This window comes from Nestor notabilis, unplaced genomic scaffold (genome assembly GCF_000696875.1).
Source record: "Nestor notabilis isolate BGI_N333 unplaced genomic scaffold, ASM69687v1 scaffold24460, whole genome shotgun sequence".
NCBI classification, from domain to species: domain Eukaryota; kingdom Metazoa; phylum Chordata; class Aves; order Psittaciformes; family Psittacidae; genus Nestor; species Nestor notabilis.
This window is the reverse complement of record NW_009910051.1, coordinates 8,900-11,488: the sequence shown is the minus strand read 5'-3', so window position 1 is coordinate 11,488 and position 2,589 is coordinate 8,900.

Genomic DNA, 2,589 nt, shown 5'->3' with positions numbered 1-2,589 from the left:
GGGAAAGAGCTGCCTGGGGGCACCCAGGGTTGGATTTCAACACCCTGCAGAAGACACAATGCTTTTATTTCATCGTCTGGGTCCCTGTGCTGCCCCATCTGCATGGGGTGTTTGGTCTGGCCAAAGAGCCTTGCACTGATAAGATGGGAATGGAGCAGCAGCATCAGTGAAGGGAAGCAGTTGGGGTTCAGGGTCAGCTCGCAGGACCTGCTCTGCCCTCTCTCCTTCTTGCTCCTCAGGCCCTGGTTACTCCACAGCCCCTTATTTCCACAGCCCCTCTGCTCTGCTTTATTGCTGAGCTCATTTCCCCGAGTCCAACACCATATTTGCTGCCACTCGCCCTGATTCTTACTGCCTTTGGGCCTCCTCGTGTCCCTCCTGGACAGGGGCAGAAGAGCAAACACCTGAACTAGAGGAAAAATGTGCATTTTAACACCTCCCATCTGTTTTTTTCCAACACATGCACCCTGTCACCCGTCCTGTGGATGCCACCACTGTCCTCGGTCACACTTGCAAGTCCCTAGGGCTTTGTGCTGCATGGCCAGGTAAAGGTCATGCCAGGACAGCCCTGATGTTGGGGTTCCTTTGATGCTGGCTCTGTCCTGCTCCACCTCTATCATAAACCACAGCATGTTAAAGTCCCTGCCTGCCCTCAGGGACCCATCCCTTGGGAGGGCAACGGTTCAGTCCTGAGGCAGCAAAAACAAAGATCACGTGTTTCACATGGATGATATTCCCTGTGGGCACAAACGGGAGCTGGGGAGCAGGGGATGCTGGCACTGCGGCACCAACCCAGCTGGACCTGTGCAGGGACAACCCAGGGCACAAACCTTTGGCAGGGCTGATGCTTCCAGCTGGATGCACTCCCTGACCCGGCTCCTGTGTGAATCCTTGTGCCAGCACAAGGGAAAGGGACTGATGAGGGCAATGGGGGCATGGGGTAGGAATAAGCAGCACTGGAAGGTGATGCTGGGTGTTACTGCATTGTGGAGGGGCTGTGGCCAAGGGGAACAGGGATGGAGCTGTCCCAGGGAGTCCCCGCTTCTCCAGCCCCACGTTTACAAACGCCCCTGTTCCCACCCCATAGTGACTCCTGGCCTGTGGGGACCTGTCCTCACCCAGCCTTGGCTTAGCTCTGCCAGCAGAAGGATTTGGGGAGATTTGAGACCAAACACACACAAACAGCCTCACAGCAGCTTTCTGTGGCAGTGCAGAACAGGCTTTACATTTCCTAGTGAACTGCTGAGATTACCCGGGAAGCTTGATTCGCTCTTATAGCAAATCCTGTTTCCTTGCTGTGACGGCTGCTGCAGAAAGCCTGAGCAGAGGGTGGCTGGATTTGTCACTCAACAGGATTAAACAGGCTCTTGGCACACGAGAGGGGCAGCGCTGGTGGCTCCCAGGGATTTGCCGGGAGGTGCTGAAGGAGCATCCGTGCCAGCGGTGATTGCTGCGAGCACCGACGTGGCAGGGCCTGTGTCATTTCTCATCACTGCCTGGCTCTGCAATCTCATCTACAGGAACCCAGCTGATTATTTCTCCACTCGTGTGTGTGGGAGGTTGATAAGGAGCCGGAAAGCCAGGAGACACTGAGGTTTTGCCCTTGGGGCTGCTGCGGGGCAGGCAGTGGGTGACAGCGCGGTGCCAGGTCCCCATCGGCTATCAGAGGGGTGCAGTGATTTGCTTATTTGCTTCTAGAAATAGCTCTTCCCACACCAGAGGGAACATACCTTCGTCATCCTCTGCTGCCTGCACCACGGCTGATAGGCCAAGCAGCAAAACAGTGCAAGGATGGGCTTCCCAGGGGCATCTTCTTAATTTTGGGTGGTGCAGGGTCATGTTGCCCCTAATTTCTGTATCTTGAAGGTCCCCTGGGTAAGGACCAGCCAACTCTCTTCATGGCTCAATGTGAGGCTCAACCCCATGTTATGGATATAAGCATGGCTTTGCTGCAAGCCACATCTGCTCCCTGTTCCTGGCTGTGCCCCACAGCACGGTCCGGGAGCTGCTTGGTGGCCACAAGCTGGGGTTTAGGGGTGAGACAAGCTGGGGGCACCCACATTCCTGGTATGCTGGTTTTCTAGTTCAGTGCCCTGTGCCACCGAGGGCAACGGTCACGTTTTGCATGGAGCAGTGGCACAAACTCCCTGACCCCTCCAGGGCTCACCAGCCACATGAGCTGCAGCGAGAGCCGGTGGGGTGTCCATACGAAAGCTGGTCCCTCACTAGAGCTGCTTGTCCCTGCCGGTGGCCCTGGGTTAATGGAGAGGATGGGGAGAGCTTTGGGCTCTGCCACCGAAGGACGAAATAGGAACAAGTGCAAGGGTGCAGCAAGGCTGCCCGTGGTGCTGGGGCGCAGCAGCCGGGATGCCAGAACAGCACAGGAACAGCCCGAAGGTCCCGCTCCAGCTCCCGAGCTGGAAACAAAAGTGCGTCTTGTTCCCGTCCTGTTTTCAAAGCCGGAAAGGTCGGGGCCGTGCGAGCCCTGCCAGGCTGGGCAGCACTGCCAGCTCCCACCGGCCTCGGAACACGCAGGGAATGACGTTCCTGCCCGGCTGAGGAGAGCCAGGGACCTCCCCAAACCCCCCT